The 20,178-nt window shown below is 37.8% G+C and overlaps 1 long non-coding RNA gene across 1 annotated transcript in view; it reads right to left on the bottom strand.

Moving 5' to 3' along the window:
• LOC118770711 overlaps window positions 1-13,190 on the bottom strand; it is a 50,254-nt gene extending 37,064 nt beyond the window's left edge. The window contains exon 1 of the long non-coding RNA XR_005004566.1: window positions 13,113-13,190. This is a non-coding gene — a long non-coding RNA (uncharacterized LOC118770711). The remainder of the gene's footprint in view (window positions 1-13,112) is intronic.
• Window positions 13,191-20,178: the final 6,988 nt, after the last annotated feature.

Consider the following 20,178-nt stretch of genomic DNA (forward strand, 5'->3'; position numbering starts at 1 on the left):
GTGCAATTGCTTAGTAAAAAATACAAATGGACTCTTGAAACAAGTTTTCTTGTTTTATCTGCAATAATGCCAGTAGATAATTTTTGTGTAAAGCCAGGATCCCATTGTTCTCATGTGTGTACACAACTGAAATGCAACCAGTGGTACCTGTCTTAACAGGGATGCCAGGTTACAGAAAATGTTGGCAGAGACTTCACTGTGCCTGTTGCAGACAAAAACAAAACCACTTTATTTTGTCAATGAGGACCTGACCTGTGTAGTGTCAGTCTTTGACAGTACACCCAAGCAGCACTCAGTCTGACACACTGTCACTAAAGGCCACAGTTACAGACATACTAGCAACATGATCAAACCTATGTCTGCAGAAATATCAATCTTTCAAAAAGAAATATTCAAAATTGTCTGCCAGGTTGCAGCCACTTGACTATCAGAGATGTCTATCTTGACACATGCTTATCTTGACATCCACTTCAGAATTCGACACAAGCCGTCAGAGAGGATATCTCCTCAATACGACTTGATGGAGGGGATATATTTCTATATTTTGGGTCTGAAAAAGTGTCAGGAGCTGCAGTAGGAAGCATAGTAAGTGTACAAGCAAACATGTTAGGATAGGCCCTTCTAAGGATATATATTCAGGTGAGTTACCAAACTGTTAACCATTCATTTCTGAATGAACAATAACAGTTGACACATCTAGAAAAGGATACGTCTTGCAGGGCACAATTCTGAATGATTTTTTCGGTCTTAGTTCCAACATGATCAATCAAAATACATTTTCAAAGCAAATTTAAAGCTAAATATGATACTTTTAATATAATACATATCCTCTTCATTATTTCATATATTACATATCCTCTCCCGTATTTATAACTAGAAACGCAAACTTATTTGATATATTTTGGTAGTTTCATTCCCTGTTTCAGGGTCCAATGAGATAATGTAGTGTTAACCTCTACATTATCTCATATTCCATGTTATTAGTCATTCTTTCAAAACTGTTCTTGATCTCTAAAATGTAAAAAAGACTCTAAATTGTGTGAATATAGTGTAATCCAGTATATATAGTATAGGCTTGTCTTTATATGCCAGTATCTCAGCATACCCCTAATGTAAGGAGGAAGACATCGAATGTCAGATTGTAAGTGTAGTCACCATTTAACATAAACCCCTTTGAAACATAGCTATCCAGAGACCACTGATATTGCCTTATGAATTGGTTCCTCAGATGCTCCCTTTTAAATTTCTTCTTGTGTGAATCCTACACAGACCTGGTTATTTTAAACCAAGAAGAGAAAGCAACAGTGTCATACCCAGCTTGCAATTGGTCAATATGAATAGCAAATTGTGGTGGCACCAAAGACACCAATGGAAGTTTGAGACACTGTCAAACACTGTCATGTTTGAAATGTTCACTTGGAATCTCCACATAGTATCTGGAAGCAAGAACAGCACGACTTTCGCTCAGGAAGACACGATTCAAGGGGGAGCTGGAGACCCTGTGATGCCAGATGGAAGAGAATGCAGCAGGGGGGAATCATGCACGGGAGAAATGCGAATGCATAATTACTCCACTATTTGCATTTAGTCAACTTGCCAATGACAGCCCATGTCCTTCATTCAAATTTTCTAACAATGAAAACAGTGACAGGTTGTTTTTGTTTTTCCCCAAGAAAATACAGGAACTGTATTTCACACACTGAAATGTATATCCAGCGAAGAACCATGGCATCAGGAAGCCCGCTAATATCAACAAAGTATAGACTGCTCTCCAAAACAGGAAACGCAGAGTGGCAGGCTGTAGCCAGAAGCTGACTGAGCAACAGTGTGATAGATGTCTATGCAGAGCAAAGATGGTACAGAGTGAAGATCAGCTGCCAGTAGATGGCACTTTTCCCTCTTCCTTGAAGTGTCCTGATCTGACAGCTGCTGCCCAATTTCACACACAGTGCACAGTGGGAACAGACATGGGGTGTTGGGTCTGAACGATCTCATCAACATTGCAATATTGCACGTATCAATGTCGTGTCTCAGTGCCACATCCAGCACAAAGCTATGCAGCGGGTGTGAACACCACAGCCAGTTGAGGCACTTAACAAAATCAATTCAAACAGAACCTGTGTCAGAGCTCTCACAGTGATGTCACAAATGCCCTTTTGTGACTCTAACAAAACACATATGAAACCCTTTTCAGAAAAAATAAACAAAATGAAACAAAGAAAAAATGAAAGAAAAAAACAAAACAAAACACAAATTTAATGGAAAGTGTGGGGTGGTCAGCTGGTGGGATACCTGTTTCATTGGCAACATCTCAGTGCCAACCTTCAGGTGCAAATCAGATTATCAATAACTAACAGGAAAAAAAGAACAGGTTACTTGTCTGTTGCTGAAAACAAATGTGTTTTCTTAATGGCAAAGGTACAAATAAACAGCAAAACACTGTCAAATGCCTGCTCAAAGTAGCCAGCATTGAACTGGCTGGGAAGTTTGATATACCTTGAGGGTTGTTCTCAAAACTAAGGTTATAAAAGGTTCTGTCCTGAAGAAATACTCAGGTTTCTGGTATTCGAGTTTAGTGGTCTGAATGTAATTTTTGGCTAAGCACTACTGGTGCAATAAAAATAGGGGTTATAATGAAACAGTGGCTGCTTCGATTCCCCTGTGAATGAATATTCACTGGGGAATCGAATATCCTATTCCATAAGTGTGGGTCAACGCTGATAGAAAGGGAATGTAATGTTATATTTTTATATCCCAAGAATTTATAATGTGAAATATTCAGTTTTGCTCCCATGTCCTTCAGAGCTGCTCAGTCTGGCGTTCACTGGTAACCATTTTCTGTCCTTTGCCATGTGATGTGAAAGCAGATGGTCTGAGATCCTGCTTTTGAGGTGAGTGTCCTCAGGTCTAAGCCCTCGTAGGACTGTACATTATCAGGGCTTTCAGGCACACTTGTAAATATACCACTCACATTCACAGTCTTCATCAAATTCAGCAGTTAACACCTTAGTTGTGTGTAAGTCATATGTGGTCATATGGAGATGATTATTAATGCATTACCAGACAATCTGTTACATTAAACATAGGTTTAAATTGTGACTGATTAATCCAGCTACTCAGAGCACCATTATTTCTTCACAAAGCAGACCTATGAGGGTATGATTACAGTCCACATTACAGAAATAGTCCTGAGACACCACACACCACGGTTTTTGTCCTCATATATTTAAATGACCAAAAAACAAAAGACCAATTGATCTTCAAATGCCAAACCAGACTTAGGGTTATAAAGGATTAGAACAGGACAGTATATTTTTAGCAATGTTTAACGATCTATGCAGCTAGCTAAGATACTCCACAGGCGTAATCTGTAGTCCTACAGCAGGTATGGCAGGGAGAGGAAAAGGTTCAGAGTCAGGATAATCCCTATTAAGAGGTGGAAATGATAATAGTATAAAGTAATAATAGCAGTGTAAAATAATTAGCATTGCACAAATACGAGTCAAGTATCATCAGCTACGCTCTTTTGATTAAGGTAAGAGCCCGGCGTGACCTAAAACGGTGAACAAGATGGACTGGACAGTCAGCAAGGTTATCTTTCACCTGTACTGTACATACAAAACCACCCTCTACTCATAACCTTGAACACTGATTGGCAGGTCAGCCAGAGACAGCCCTGATTGCTGATGTTTAAGACTTGTCCAGCAGGAGCACCATAGCAGTTTTTATCAAAGAAATCACGAGATTATAATGAAATGGAAGAAATTAGTCTATGATGCAAGTGCTTCTCCTTGTTTGTTTTGCTGTGATGTGTAAGCTTGGTAATTAATGACTAGGTGGCCTGCAAACTAACCACACTCCTTCTCTCTTGCAGGACAGATGCACATACAGCCCTTCCAGAGAGACAGAACACACAATGTCTATTTTGAATTCTGCAAATTCAATGAAATCTAAGTGGAGTCTATATTAAGTGAAATAAATTTAATTAATTAGACAACAGGTCTTAGCAATTAAAAATCAAAGAGCATATTGGCTCGACACAGGGGAATTGTAATGCTGTATACAGATGCTTCACGTGTGTATTAAAAAGACTTGCTATTCATAGCACCGAGGATGGGTTTGAATTTTAAATTCACCCTTTTTATTCTGGAAATATTGTTCGCCACAATTCATTTCGTTAGCTGGTGCTATAAAAAAGAACTCTGGTGATTGAATCTCTGTCAGCTGTTTGTTTATTAACTTGGCTTTCCCTCTTCATGACTGAGTTATAGGCTCCTGCAGCTGCCTGTATAAAGGATAGCACTGTGCAGCCACACATTCACTTAGTTTGTTGGAGTCACACACAGGTACACCAAATAAATTGCCATATGACTGTTGCTCTTTCATCTAATAAATAATACAGTAGCAACATACGTTACCTTGTAAGTCCGTTTTACAGCCATATTGTTGACTGACCACAAACAACAATAAAATCTAAATAAATAAGATAATGATAAAATGTTACAAGCAAACTATGGCACCTTTCTCCCTGCATGGATTGTGTAATATACATATCAGAATACTTGATGTATAGACCACTACATGATAGATGCTCTCACTAAAGGCGATGGAAATTGCATCCACATTGATATCACAGTGTTGACAGTCTTGGGAGTGCATTTGGAATTAATTAATCTTCCCTCCTCTCCAAATGTGATGCTGTGAGCATGTGAAGTGTAAGTCATTTGAAATAAATAACTGCTTCAAGCTGATGCAGCGTCTCTTTTTTATACTGCGTATAAATAAATGATTGTACAGGGAGGCTAATGGCTTGGAGAGGGATGCTGCTTCTTCTCCACTGCCATTAGAACATGTAGAACATAATGGCATTTGGGCAGTTTACTACAGCAGCCTGTTTAAAATAACATGGACTCCTCCGCTCTGACATGTTTGCCTATCCAGGTGAGAATGTTCATCCAAGCAATTATGGTGTATAATACCTGCATTTCGGCGTGTCACGACACATTTTGCAACTGGCCTAGCGGTACGGAGTAGGACAGGCCGTATTGTCCGTCTGGATTGCACTGCACAGCTCCTTCCAATTAGCTGTCTCTTTTTGTGACAAAAAAGCACAGTGGCAAATGTACTAAAGAATCAGTGTAAAAGGCTGAAAAGATAAAAGTGTGGAGCAGTTATAAATACTACTCAAGGATTAGAGTGATAACAGCTCTAAGCAGTTTGCCATGTCACGATCAGAGATGAGATTCTGGCTGAGTGAGCATCATAGCAAGCAACTCTAACAATAAATGCATTATCAGTCCAATTTGCACTCAGAAAAGGCAACCGGGTCTTGTATAACACATGAGGGGGTGGGATAGCACAAAACTGCATTTTTTTACTTTTCCAGTCCCAATTTTCCATTTTCCATTTTGTCAGAAGCTGAGTGATTTCATTCACAATTATGTACTGCCTTGTGATATTATGCATATTCATATAACAATCACATCTATTAAAACATAACTGTATTCCTTTCTTTTGCATCCCCTTATTTTACATTATTTATAGATATCCATAACATCCTTTCACCAATCCTACCAATCACATTCTAAAGCCAAAATGAGATTAGTGGTGAAGGTATATGCATTTTAATTGACCATAAGATTTGACAAAGCAAAATGGAACTATACTGTAACTGGCTGCGTTTTAGACAAAATATGCTGAAAGGGTTTTATTTTTTGTCAGTTTTTACCCATACAAAAAATTAAATATATTGTAATGTATGTAAAAATATGCTGTTCAGCCAGAGAATATATTTCATATACATTTAAAATGTAGATACAGAAATCAGAAATATATTGCAGTTTACAGGCAGTCATTTACATGCTTCCAATACACAGCTAAAAATCAGTGTATTTTAAAGTATGTAATATAAAATAACATATTATATTGTTATATAATAATATATAATCTAAAATATATCCTAAGTATATTTTGTATGATGACACTGTAAAGTCCATATTTGTGTGAAGTAAGTGATCTTTAATGTGAACATGTGATCAGTGCAAGCTCTGGTAGCCTACACTCTTAACATGAATTCTGAAAAGGGTACTGGACCAGTCATTGTGTATACATTTTTAATCCCTTATCATGCAGACAAGGAAAGAGAAAGGGCGCTCATTGTCTTCCACAGGAATGAAAGCCTAAGAACATTTTCCCACAGCTGGTGTGCAGATGGGGCACTAAAGCAATATGGCTACCACTTATTATAAATGTTCCCTCTTCATCTGAGATGGAGCTGCTCCGTTTGCAAATGCCCCCCCCCCCCCCCCCCCCACACACACACACGCACGCACGCACACACACCTCACCAGCCTGTCAATCATTGGGCTCTTCCCTGATTTCATATTGATACTTCTCAGCCAGGTTCCCAGCTCCCTGACCCACTTGTGCAGCAGGAGATTTACAGTCCCTGTGGTACCCTGCTGAGGCAGTGCTTGGATGCACATGGAATACATTCACCGGGAGCACTCAGGGGCACTGTCCTGAGCTGTTTCCCTTGGAAGAGGAATCCTGACTTTGGAATGACTGGATGTTCACAAACGCATGCATACATGCATGTGTATAGACATGCCTGCTTGCCTTTCTGCAAGTGCTTGCTGAATACTGGTGAATTGAATGGGTGGGTGGGGACTTACACATCACCTCATTACATGTATGTAATAATTCTGGACCCAGCTCCTCTTTGGATTCACATATATATATAGAGCATGACATCATTTTCATATGTAAGTAGGGTATACCGTTTTTGTATACAGGAAAAAAATACCAAGGCTGTTTTTATTTTCTTCTATATTTATTTCATCCGTGTCTCCCGTTCATCATGTATGAGTTTGTTTGCAGTACACTTCAGGGATTTATAATCCCAGAACAACGTATTCTCCACTATCAAACTTTATACATCTGTTATTCTTAGAGAAGGAGTCCAGGTCTTCCACTTCTCCCCACCAAACAGCAAGTAATGTACTGCATATAAATGTAACACACACACACACACACACACACAAACACACACACACACACACACACACACACACACACACACGTTTTTAGTAAGGGTTAAAAGGGGTGTAATGTCAATAAAGTATGTTTCAGAAGACTAATCCAGAAGACTAAGGCTGTACACACTCAACAATTTCAATGTAATATGAGCTACCACACCATACACATGAGACTATATTCTAGGGCTGTCAGTCATACAAAAACATTAGCTATTTATTTTTTCCTATTAATTGAGTTATTCAGTACGTTAGTAGTTTTTAGTTAATTTCACTACCATTTGTTAGATTATTCTACTGAGCATTTGGCATGAATCACTATTGTGTCCATTTTTGAAGTGTCTCTGATGAGTATGGAATTCAGTTGTAAAGGCAATTTGTACAGCTAAGCATTCTGTATCACTTAAATTTCATGTATCAGGCTACAACAGGCAGTAGTCAACTAGTTGGCTAGCAAAGGATAGTGACCAGTTAAGATGATGACATACTTAATGATTGCAATCCATAGTATTTACAAAACACATGTCCTTTACTGATCTATGATGTTTCTTACTATCTTATCTTTGTCTTTATCTATGTTAGCTTTGTCCCAAAATATGCAGATTTATGTCATATCTGCAATAATTTTTCAGAAGAATAAGTATAGCACTTGTTAACTTATGCAGCTAGCTACTCTTTTAACAGAAAAAAAGATATGAAGGAGCACTATAGTATAATAGACATTCCTAATGGAAGGAAGTTATTCAAGTACAGAATGGAACCTTCTTTTAATAATTACAATTAATGTATTTAACTCTTGGGTGACAGCTCATAAAATATGCATGTATATATACACATACAGATTTTCTTTCTGATTCTGCATCTGAAAGAATGTGTATATTAAGACTATATATTCAAGCCACATGTTTAGTAACCCTTCTTTAAGAAAGGCCATTATTCCTATTATACAGTGCTTGTGATATTCCTGTTTAATGTTTTTTTTCTGTAAATGGCCTGGGTTGCATTTCTCTCTACCTGACCATTCAGCTCCTAATATCTGATTTAAAAGCAACCAAATATGTTTCCCCTTCTCTTCGAGGTACAAGGAACATTACATGAATTTTGCATTCTGATACCCAACTGTAGCTGTACTCCATACACTGAATAATGCACAGCTGCTGACGTTCCACCTCAACAACATATTTGCCATAGGTCCAGCAACATCAGCACTCTGCCTCAGTACTGTTTCTCTAGCACTTTCCGGGTTGCATCACCCAGTGCAGACAAATGTATGCACATGTATTTTATATTCCTTCCACAGTGAACACATGGTAACAGGAACCCTTTGGGCTAAATACAGAGAGTTCACTGTACCTAGCAAAAACCCTGCTTGTCAGTCACAGTGTCTACAGAACAGGGTAACTGAAAACATAAGGGGTTTTTCACTCACTTGAAGCAGATGAAATATATATTAAAACCCACTGGTAAAATCAGGCTTGCTGCAGATTCGATACTAATGCAAGATATTTCATTCTGCAATCAATCAGGTATGTATCTGACAACATTAAGCCCTTTCAGCGACTCAGCTGACAGATCATCACTGGCCAGTTTTTGGGCCTCTGCCAAATAATCTGATACAAAATGAAGAAGAGCATCTGTGAATGGTAGCTATACTATTATCATTTCACTGCCATGCAGCTACACCAATATTCATCTATACAATGCCTCTGGTGGAATCACCTACAATGGAGCCTCTTTGTCAAGCTGTGATGTAGATTTATGGGTCCAAGTGTGATGGTTTGGCCATGAGTGACTAGCTGCTACAGAACCTGCAGTGATTAGTGACTGATGTCAATGTAACTGATGAAGGGTTACAAATATGTCCTGGAAGCTCACTTGCTATTGACAGCATGACAACATTCTTGGAGATGTAACTTTCATTGAATATTTTTGGGATGATGTAGTGTCTAGTGCATCTAATGCTCAGAGACCAGTGAATGGACCTGAACTTGTCCAGGCTCAATAAGAGATGGGAGAGAATCGCAAAAGGCAACATCTGCAACCTGGTGCTAAGCCTGGAGTACTGTAGATATACAGATTGTATTGTGTTCAAAGGTGGCCATGCTCTCTACTAGCCTGTGGTTTTCACTCGCCCCTGTTAATGGCAAATTTCAAAAAGATGTTAGCCCAATTGAAAGAGATTTTGTCATTTTCCCTCATGACGCCTTTGTAAATCAGCTCTAGATACTGTATAAGCTTCTGTTGATGTTTTGGACAGTAAAGCAACAGAATATACATACAGTATTCCTTTCACTTTCTGCAACACGTGCTTGTTACTACTACAACATCCTTCCACTTTGTCCGATGGTAGCTATGCACTGAGGCATGCCTTCAGAATTGGCAAAAACCCATGGTCACTGCAAGTCCTTTTGCATTGTGTCTGACATAACGCAATTCTGGATATTTAAAAGCAATATTTAGTCTCTATTCAATCTACCAACTTTACACTTTATTCTCAAGTAAGTTAAAATCTAGAGACCTAAGCATGCATCATCATAAATTTGGTCTGGTAGCCCTAAAGCCCTATAGTGGAATATGATTATTGGTTAACAATCCCAAGTGTGTGCACAAGCTTGCAGAGTAGCTAGCTGGAAACAAGCAGTTTCACAGTACTTAAAAATACATACCCGTATATCTCTTAAAATAGGCACTGAAAAATTGTCCATGGTGAATAAATGTAAATGCCCTGAAAAATCACACATCCTTTTCTGCAGCCTAGATTTTCTCATGGAGGGGCTGATTCAGACTTGATTTACGTGCATGTAAACCTCATTTAAGTGCTTCCATGGAGAGTTGCATGCCTCCGTTATTACTAAGCACATTCAGACATAAGCTGCTAAAGCTGCGGTGGAGTTTGCCCAAAATGAGGCTGTAAAGACTGAAAAAATTCATGCACTGCAGTGGCTATTGTGTGTGACAACAACATTGTTGATGAGTAGACAGGCAAAGTCCAGTGAAAATAAACATAGAAAACTGATTTTCTATTTCACATTGAATTTTACATTTGAACCAATTCAAAACCCTGCACAATTAGTATATCAATGAAATACTGAACTTCTCTGAAGATGACATATTCTCTCTAAGGTCTGAGTGGAGGCACAGACTCCAGGGACTAATGAACATTCCATAATTAACTCAACCTGTTAGCTGCTCTAACAAGCTTATTAGTCATAGGTGCACGCACACATACATACAAACAGACATGCCTGTGAAAAATGTCCCCTGTCCTATGGTGCTCTGTGAAAATAATCCCCCATGTCTCTCATACTACATTCTCTTACATTCCTGAGGTATGTGAATCAGTGCTATTTTTTTCTCTGAAACCAATAACTAGATAGCTAGCAAATACCAAAGGGAATTACCTTATTTTGACACACTGTGCTTTAACATTGTCCTAGTTATTATATTTTCAGATTTTTTCTTTCCTGCTCAGTTATGTCATAGGACCACATTGTGAAAAAAAAAGGAACACACTATAATGTGATTGCTAGACATGGTGTAGCTTATGCATCACAGTGAGACAATTGAGACATAAGTAAAAGTATGTTTAGGAAGCACTGGACAATTTACTAGCAAGGTTGCCTCCACAAAATATTGCCACTGCTTTTGGGGACTTCAGGTTTTGGAGATATATCACAATGTACCCTGACGCTAGCTGGAACTATGCCATCAGAACAAAGGTCACTGTTTTTTCAGCATAACCAAGACTGCAGTGACGATTCCATGTTGGAACACCCTCGGAGAAGAGCAGCCATAACTTTATGCTTCATCCACCTGAACACTAACAATGTATATCAACACTATGCCATGTACAGTAAATGAGACTGCCAATTCTTTGGTGCCTCACTCTCATGCTCTGCAAGCTGCGTCTCAGTTGTTTCCAACACCTTTGCCATTACCAGAGACAGGAGGTTGTAATTTTTTGCTCTCTGGACCTCTAGCTAGCTAGGTACCAAACTGGAAAAGTGATTAGCAGCACTTTCCAACTGTTCCAACTATGTCAACTATTTCACATTACTGTGTACCATGTCTGGAGCTAGCTGCTGTTTAAACCCCAGGGAATATTGACAAATAGATGTCTAAATTGTCATACCAATCTCCCCATTCAAATAACAGCACTTAAGCAACAATGTGCTACAACTGTAGAGACCATCATTGGCAGTTACACATGTGCCTTCATGTATGACCAATGATCAAGGTAGGGTAGGGAAATTATTTCACTCACTGAGTTAAGTATTGATTGTTCAGAGTGTGTGTGAATGAGGCATTTCATTTCCCCTCTGTGCTTCCATTTTTCAGTCCTCAGAATATTAAGCAATGTTCCATAAAAGTAAAGAATGCTATTTACGATTCTATGAAATGTGTTGAAAGGCAAAATCTGTAAAATGGAAAATGAGTTTTCAACATTGTACGGATTTTCAATTTACTTTGCCAGTCTAGTTACCAACAATGTTGCTGTTGCACATTATTGTTATGGTAGCTTAGGACTTACTGACTTTTTTGTATGTGTATGAATTGCTGAGAAAAAAAAAAAAACAAACTCAGGTGTCGGGTCAGAATATTTGTATCTTAGAAAATAGTGAGACGCCCCCTCATTTTAAGCAAAATGCCCTCATTTTTGAAAAAACTCAGCCATGAACACTCATCTCCCACATGGGAGCTTAAGCAGCCCAAGGCTCAGTTTGCTTAGTAGCAACAGAAGTACGCAACTCTCTATGGAGGAACTAAAGTGGGATTTATGTGTACACATCTCAAGCCTGAAACGGCCCTATATTGTTTATTGACACCATATAAAACATGGCTGATATATAGCTGATTTGCATGATAGTATGAATGATTTACTTCACATGAAAATCCAAGGTTCCATATTTAATACAGCTGTATAGATCCTGGGTTTAATATGTTTAGTATAAGGACGCTACAAGGTTTAGATATAAAGCAATATTATAGTCCTCTTTCTTCAGCCTTTTGTTTGAAGGGTAAAATTGAAATGAATAACTTTCAACAGTATATGAAAGTATAAGAAGAGTATATGGTTGTGGTAGTGCAATATGTTGTTTTTGCCTATGCACTATAAATTCTTATGATTAAGATTAACAAGATAAAAATACTTTATGAATAAAATACAGTAATGTATATTTGAAATTCTCACCAGAATTAGTAACTAGTAATCCAGAGTTAATACCCATATCATTAAATATCAAGTACACCTGTTTCTAAATTCTCAGGCTAAGTGAAAGAATTGGGCAAAAAGAAATACATAAAGTCTTTTAGATCTTAGGGCACATATAACTATTCTAATATCTATAGAATAGAATCTTTTGAAATATTCTCAATAGGTAAAATATTTACATTATTGTTTTATTATTTATAAGTATTATTATTTTAAATGATCTATATATTCCTTTGTGTGTGTGCACACGTGTGTCTCTGTGTGCATTTATTCATCTGTCTATACAAACAATTAGTGTGGAAACATTTGTAGTAATAATTTAAATACAGTATAGAGGATGGGAATATTGCATATGGATGACTGGGCACAGCTTTAGGAAAATTAAGGGCAATAACAAACTCAAATATCTATATTTGAAATGTAAAATTAGTATGCCTGTTCATGAATATCACATGGTTTCCTAGCAACAACATAAGACATGCTTTGCCTTTCACCGGTTTTAGTTTTGTAAATTACTCATAGTGCCTTTATGAATCCATTCCTGTGTGCAACTTTTATATTGGAGTGAATTGCAGGTCTTGAGCTCATTATCTTATTTGCAGTAAGATAAATACTGCACCTGTCATTTTAAAAGTGCAATACGATATTGGTGGAAAACCTTTTAAACACAGTCCACATACTAAATACTTCTACACAGTTTACTATGTTCAGCAAATTTAATGCAAAGTATTTGTTTCACTGGGCAGCGGTGCAGCTACCAAATTTATGAGGTCATTTGTTAACTATTTTCAGAGCCACATGTTGTGCTTTGTAACAATATGTCAAACTCTGTAAGATAATGGAGTCATGGCAAGGTGTTTGCTCACCCAGGCAGTTCGGGTTAAATTGTCCAACAGGAATTCACCTCTCTGCATTTAGGCATTTGTCTCATCTTCTTGGCTTCCTCTGCTTTCTCTATTGAAGAAAAAGGAGAAAAGGCAGGAAAAAATGACAGTTTTCTGAAATTTTCTTTCTATTCCGAGTACCAAAACACAATTCTTATTTTATTATTTTTTTCCTGCATGTCATCATCTGAAGTGATGAATTAACATAAGCATGATAGGATTTATTCATGTGTTCAGACAGTATTTATGCATTCCTAGTTAGAGAAACATCCTATGAGTAGACATTTAGACAAGAAAACAGAAGATCACAGAACAGATTGGCACAAAACAGGTCTGGTACAGTGCTTTGGAAAGCTGTATTTGGCAGCTGCTTACAGCATCAAAACCATTACATGTCTATTAGTATATTTTGGTATGTCATTATAAAGTCAACAGTTTCATTTGCCATTGTTTTACAGCCAAGATGGATTTCAGGGAGCAGACTGCACTTCATCCCAGTTGGTGGTGATATGCACTTTCAAAGCCAGTGTAAACTGATCAATACACCCATAGAAGAAGAAGAATGTAGCAAGACAATACCAATAGCTATTGCAGTCTGATCTAACAAGTTAAATTAATGTGGGCAAAATTCCCTTACCTACATTGTAACTAGCTAGCAAGATAAAAAGAAATACCAAAGAAGTTGCAAGCATTTAAGTATCTATATAAATATCAATCACTTTATGTTTTTATAAAACAAGGACAACTAATTGAACCTAGTTGATATACTAGCTAGTATAATATAGTACATCAGTTATGTTAGATTGGCTTGCTAATGTAAGAGTTTGTTGATTGCTCGCTCATACCATTTAGATGCCTAAAAGGCTAGCCTCGTCGTCTAAAATGCAAACACATTAATGTTGGCTAGAAAGCTATCTTAGTTTAATTGAGTTTGCAATAGATTTGTGTCATTCCTTTTCACAGAACATCTGATAGCAGCTATCCTTCAGCATCAAAACCACGTTTAGTCGGATTAACATGAGTACGATTTAGTATACATTAATGCTAACTGTTAGGAGCAAGCTAACTTGGCGGCAAGCAAACTCATTTAGTAAGCTAATGTTATTAAAGCATTATAAAACTTTGCAAGGCTAGCTGCATTTTACTTTGGCAATTTCACTTTGAACTAATGTCTAATTAAATAGTTAATGTCATATTTCACTATTTGCATTTATTGTATTTTTGAAATTGTCAGATTTTAGTATTCATATTTTAGTATTCATATCATTCATATATGGGAACTGAAAGCTAGCTAGTATAACTAATATACCCTCTTTGTTTCTTTTGCTGTCATTGTTAAGGGTAAAAAGGCAGGCAGGAACATAGGAACATCAGCCAGCATCAGGGAGGGAACAGCAGGAGGTTTTTCCTCATGTTCAAAGGTAAGAATATTTAAATTGGACACATCTAGGGAGATTAACATGTGTCCACACTGTTGTAGATACATAACACAATTTGAATGATGATGTACACTTAAGTCTGTGTCACTCTTCCTTTTGCTTTAGTCATAGCACTTTGGTGGTAAAGCTTGTTTCTGATGCATATCTTTTGGGCACGGCCATCAGTAAGAACTTATCATTTAGCAGTTAGCAATCATCAAACAATTAATTAATGTGACATATAGTTAATGATTAGACTACAACAACAGAATGATATTACACATATAATTTGTTGTGTTAACAGTAGTAATAGCATCAATATTATTATGAAGCAAGAGATCCCAACATTAGAGCATGAGCGAATGCCAAGGGCAGTGAGGGAAAATGTTTTATTTCTTGATTTCATCTCATTTATGATATAATATCACTGAATTTCCAGGAATGATGTCAAAACCCATAACATGATCATATTGGTTTGAAAGTCAACATACACTTCATTTCAGTAATGCAATGTGCTGCAGCTGTACTTATGTTGTTGTCATATATTGCTGTCAGTATCTGAAATCAACTGTAGAACAGGGAATGAAAAGGGAATCATGTTTTTAAAATGAGTCTCATAACTGTGTCCATGTCTCAAGTGACTGGATGTATAGTCACTCCATAAAATTCTATTAAGAGAATAAGCTCACTCATTTTAACTTCCAAAGTGAAGCCTTGAGAAAGCCAGTCCAGCTAATTAAGGTAATGAATAATCTCTGATGATGTTCTGTACAAACTGTGCTCACTGCCCATAGAGAGGACACTACTGCGTACACAAGGGCTGTGACCTAATGTTCTAAACTATATCTGGATAAATGAAATGGAAATGGACCTGAAAATAACAGGTGCTTTGCAAGAAAACACAAGTTGGTGGGGGATTGGTTCCAATACGCTTCAAATGGTGTCAGACAGCACAGATAATACACAAGATAAACATAATAATCTCTCTTGAAGAGGTGAATTGAGGTATATATGCATACACACATGCATACATACATACTGTACGTATATACATACAAGTACATGCATGCATATATGTGTTCAAAGAATTCTAAGTTCTTAAGAACAGAACTCACTACTATATCTCTGTAACACAAAATACATGTGTTTAAAATTAGGAATTTGGTGAAATTGGTATAGGTTGGGATAAAATATACAGAGTCAGGTAGTATCTTATTCAATTAGTCTTAATTTCATGTTGCATTGGACATAAAGGTTTTAGGTATTTAAAGGTCTTGGCTAGGATAATGTTCTCCCTGCAAATGTGTTCTGTTCTTTTCCAGACAGCTGCTTAGTTGAATAGGCAATGTTGTGATTTGAATGAAATCCATCTTTTTTCACAAACTCACAAGTGAGGATTCATAGGGTTTTCAGAGTGCAGCTCAGTCGTTTGCTCTCCCGTCTCCAAAAGGTGTTCTATTCAAATTGCTCAAATGCCATCTTCCAATAAGATGCAGTGATGATTACAGACAAGTGGAGTGATACAGTTATGTTTAGCATGCCATTCATAAGGAAAAGATAATAAAAAAAGCTATGCCAATAATAGAGGCTTGCTTATAGCGTGGAGCTGCACATCAAAACACATTAGTTCATCCAATCTCCGAGGTCATGCTGCCACTATTGATATAAGTTCCTATGATGTCAGTGTGCTTTAGTTACAACAGAGGGAGGCAGGAACAAAAAAATCTGCTTTAGTCACAAATATGCAATGTTGTAATGCCAATCCTAATATTTGCGGTGATATATAGGTATCCATTCTATAAATGTGTTATCATGTGCTCTCAGAGTGACTATGGAATAATATTAGCCTTCCTTGTCCTTTGTTCAGTCTTAATGACTGATTCTATATACCCAACACTGGACTGCATTAACTGCCAGATAACATGCGTAGAAAAATACACTGAAGTCTGGCATAGGGACCACTTCAGACAGATATATATATATAACAAAAACTGATTTTACTTCTCTTGCTTTGTTCATGTTTTATGGCTACCTCTGTAATAGCAGTCCCAATGCCTTTTTTATTTCCTGTGACATATCCTGTGACACCTTCGAAAAAATCAAAAAGCCTAACCTGAAACCAATTTTGCTTCCCACAGAAATCTGGAATGCAGCTAGAATTTTAATAAACCCAAGGACTATAGATAATGTCATTTAATTAGCTGGTAAGGATGCAATTTGCATTTCAGTGAAAGACGTGATAGTTATAGTGCCTAAGGCAGCTGCTATCCAGCGAAAGCCTGTGAAAACTTGAATGTGGGGAGACCAAGAGGAGAGGAAAAGTTTGGAATCTTGTGCGCCATTCTTTTAATTATTCATCATAATGATTCCATTTAGCTGTTCAATGACCCGTTTCATGGCACTGAACAGGCACTGGAAGTGGAGCGCCCTTGGCACCATCCATCCTGCAGCTGCCCTGGCCCACCTTTAACCAGGAGCTGGAAAAGCCTTCCAAAACAAGCTTGAGGGAAATGAAGGAAATATCAAAGGCAACATATGAGCACATTTAACATTCAAATGACCATTAGTGTATTAGCGGTACCACTGTTCTATTGATCTTTGTGCAAAGGTACACTTCAGTACAGGCTGGCTTTGCTTTTATGCTTGTGGAAACAACACCGTAAAAGAGATTACCATGAGTTAAACCCTACTGTCCCACAAAGGCAATGTTAAGGGGGGGGTGGGGGGGGGGTGGTGGGGTTTATGAACCCTGCCTAAAAATCCAGTTGTCACTTAGTAAACCTAGAAAATTTTGGAATTAAGCCAAATATTGAAAAGATATGAATAGTTTTTTCAAAATTTGTACATCTATTAATATTTAGTAAAAAGACATTCAAAAGACACTGAAAATAGAAAGAAAGAAATGATGGTCTTTGGACAGGTGTCAGTTGGGCTAATGAGAAAGCAAGATAAAAATGAGTCTTCCTCAGTTCTCTTTCCCTCAAGAGTTATTATTACTTATTTTCATTCTTGTTCTCAGTCCCTAGTCTCTCTTTCTCTCTCCTTGTAAAGAGAGGATTTTGTGTTGAATGTTGTGAACCTGGACCTCTACCCTCTACCAGCTAGCTTGTACCTTGTCTGGCCAACTATTGAAACTTCATGCAGCGCTTCTAATATTGTTGACTCCTTACATGGCTTTTTACTTGTGTTGTACTCTGCCTCACTTGTAAGTGGATAAGTGTTTGGATAAAAGCATCTGCTAAATGAATAAATGTAAATGTAAATTTGACCTGTTTTTAATGGATGCCTCTCGTAGTTCCAAATGTGTTTCCTTAAACAGGTACAGCCTGTACAGTGTTCTCTTTAGTATGACCCATAAATCAGACAGGGGAGTTGGTGGTGGTGGGGGGGGGGGGGGGGGTACTGAGGAGTCTGTAAGTGCATCCCTTTACACAAGCACAGACTCCTTTAACACCCTCCCTCCTCAGATGTGGTTTGTGTTGCTCTAATTAGTCCCTTCCCTGTTTGTGATATGCATGAAGTGTGGGGTATGGGGAGTCAGGGAGGGAGGTGTAACCCCCAGTGGTCTGTCAGAGCTGGAGCAATCTCCACTCCCTAAACATTAACACTGGGGAGCTATGGTTCATTCCAAATATGACTGACTGACTCTGGCCCACTACTGACAGGAGTTATGTGAAGTTGACAAAAATAGCCTGTCAAGATGCATATGAGGACAACTGGATTGATATGAATGATAAACAGTGTATGCATACTCTTGTTAGACTATACAGAGGTGTGTAATGTTAAGAAAAAAGGGTAAACATTTCTGAAAAGGTGGTGGACCATAAAGACAAAAAGTCTCAAGTCTTTACTGCATTCAGCCCTTAAGGCCATCTTAAAATAATAATTCTGTGGCTTGTTATCTCATGAACACCAGAAGATTATCTTGATTTTGAAATTCCAAAAATCTACCTTGACATCGCATAATACAAAACTCAGGATTTAGAGATACATATTACCCTGTGAATTCTAAAGTAAAATCATGAAATATTTGGTAATCTGGAAAACACTCAGTGCTGTATCTCAGGATCTCAATCTAACCTATTTTTCATGACAGTCTTTTCACATTCTGCTATATTATTTCCCACAGTTAAGCACCAAGTCACTTATAAATGGGGTCTTACGATCTGAAAGGACTCAGTGGTAAACAACATACTTTGTTGTTGAAATTGTCCAAACTGAGACTGTATGCAGTAGAAAGCATATTACATGCCATGGAAATGATCCTAACCAGACGATCATCTCCACCTCATGATGCAAGGGCTTTTGCAACACATATAACTGCAACATTAATGGTCCACATAATGGTTATGGTCCACCTGAGGCCACTCAAAGGCTACAGGTAATTAACAATATGAAAGTAATGCAATGATGAAAGAGAATATTATTACATACCATGATTTCATATTTTTTTCATTGACCCCGGCACTACTCATTTGCAGCCTTTAGATGATATGAAATTGCCATGTACTGCATATTTTCTTTTCAATGATTATGCAAATGTTTTAAGAGATTGGCTAAATTACAAACAGTACCACCATAGAACATATGTCACCCAGCAGTGATGCATTAACTACAGATGTCCATCAAGGGTTGTGAAAGTGGTCTTGATGTTTTAAAATCAATCGTTAGGTAAAATATCAGATCCTACTGTTTGGCTGTGATAAAAAAAAAAAAAAAAAAAAAAAAAAAAACAGTATGGTGTGTTCAATTTTGTGATTAAAAACATCAAACTAAAGTGATGTCATAAACTTGGTCCACGCCAATCACATCCAGGTCATGACACAACCTTAATGAGTAACCACTGAAGAGACAAAACACCACCTAGTGAATGTGCAGAATTCCTGCTGGGCTAGTATGCAGATGACACAAATAGAGAGCAGGGATGCTTGATGGAGCAGACACTGGGCCCTATGACAACCTCTGGCGAAACAGCAGAGACATGCACTCTGGATGGCCTTTGATGTTGACTGTGCCTATTCACAAAGGGCAGTGATCTGCACGGCCACGGCGATGAAGACCTAACTGCAAAAGACTTGAGAGGAATTCTGGCAGATTGTGTTGAGGGGTAACTACAAAGGCTATCCCAGCACTGCTGCCCTCCCCGGTCCCTGTGTACTTAAAAATAACATGACAAGCTTTGAAAAGGAGGCAGAAAGTAGAGAGCAAAACAAATGACATGTCATTTACGGTATTGAGCAGATTTTTAAATTTTGTGACGGAAACTTGTGATTGTGGAACTGTTGTGTGCCCCTGCAGCCAGCGCTTCTCACAGTGTGTGAAACTTCAAAGCGCTGGAACACAAAGGGGGGAAAAAGCTAATTATTTTGTCAACTCAGCTATCATAACACAATCCTTGTCCTTTCATTCAACATGCTCCATACTTCAGTTGTGTCAGTCTGAGTTGCGTCGTGAACGGGGGAACACAGAAGGGGGAAAAAACTATGAATAGATAAAAGGCAGATTACAAAGAGCACAACTTAATTCATTTGCAAAGACAGAGTGCCAGCGCTTTCGGGAACTGAAAGCATCATTCTTTTGAGGAGTATAAGAGAAACAGAAACAACAGTTACTCTAGTAGATATGTTTGA

This window comes from Megalops cyprinoides, chromosome 1 (assembly GCF_013368585.1).
Source record: "Megalops cyprinoides isolate fMegCyp1 chromosome 1, fMegCyp1.pri, whole genome shotgun sequence".
NCBI lineage: Eukaryota > Metazoa > Chordata > Actinopteri > Elopiformes > Megalopidae > Megalops > Megalops cyprinoides.